The sequence below is a fragment of the Octodon degus genome, unplaced genomic scaffold, assembly GCF_000260255.1.
Source record: "Octodon degus isolate 3935 unplaced genomic scaffold, OctDeg1.0 scaffold00262, whole genome shotgun sequence".
Lineage (NCBI taxonomy): Eukaryota > Metazoa > Chordata > Mammalia > Rodentia > Octodontidae > Octodon > Octodon degus.
The window spans coordinates 1,803,857-1,805,086 of record NW_004524838.1 but is presented as its reverse complement, the minus strand read 5'-3'; positions in this window follow the sequence as shown (position 1 = coordinate 1,805,086).

Here is a 1,230-nt window from a genome sequence, read left to right as displayed (position 1 = left end):
ATTAAAACAAAAAATTACAAGTGACACAGAATTTCACTTAAAGTAATATTAATTTCACTGTATTAGTTGTAATACATAGTGTTATCTTCCAACCAGTTATTCATATTATTAGATATATGCATGTAAAATTAGAACAAGAAACATGAAAGAAATGTATAAGAAGTTAAGAAGAGAAAAACTACAAAGAATTGAAAAAAGGAGACAAAACAAATTAAGTATTATCTGCTCCTTTCCATCTTTGGCTGTTTTTATGGAGTATAGAGATTAAAAAAAACCAGTAGTGCTGTAAGTCAACAAAAAGTTTAGGTTATCCTTAGATGTCTCTGCCTCTGGCAAGGTACCCAGCCTTTCCTGGATGGAGCATCAATCCCAGGGGTGGACAGAGAAACAGGAAAATGACCAAAGGGCTTGTGGAGATAACAAAGAAGCCCCAGCAATCCCACAAGACAAGATCAGCCCAAGCTTTTTCCAGTTAGAACCCATAGCAACTCAGTGGGAAAACTAAAATCTTTACACATTCTTTACACGTTATATGTGATCTGGTGGTGAACATATTCCAATCCCTTCTCTTCCGATGGTCCAGGCATAACCAAGGGGCTATTTCAGGGGAGAGAGATCGAGGCCAAGAAAAGCAAAGAAGTGTGCTCCAGGTCCCACAGGAGAAAGCAGAGGAGCCTGGACTGAAAGGCAGGTGTGTGAGAAAGACCTGGGAACATGTCTTTGCCCTCCCACAACTCCACACTGCCTTCACAAGGGAGTGGCCAGCGAGAGAGACTTGAGCAGTGGCAGTGCAGGTGGGCTGAGACCTGGGCAGACTTCCAAGAGGAGCTGAGCAGAAAGGCATTCCAAACAGAGAGACTACCTGAGTAAAAGAAAGAAGAAGGGACACAGGCAAACGCGTGGGAGGGGGCAAGTAAGGCTGCAAAGCTACAGAACCTGAGGGGAAGGACCTTGGATACCAAGGGAAGGTGTCAGTTTTTTAATTTTCAGGAAAAGCTTTTTATTTATTTATTTAAATTAATTATTTACATTTGTATGTATTTGGTATAGGGTCTCACTACATAGCTCGGATGCATAGTGATCATCCTGTTTTCAGCCTCCCCAATGCTGGGATCACAGGTGTGTGGCACCACACCTGGTTTTGGTGGCCAGCTCGGGGCGCCCAGGAGGGAGGCTGGTGCAACATGTGGGGCCGGAGATTAAACCCAGGTCCCTGTGCTTGCCTAAGCA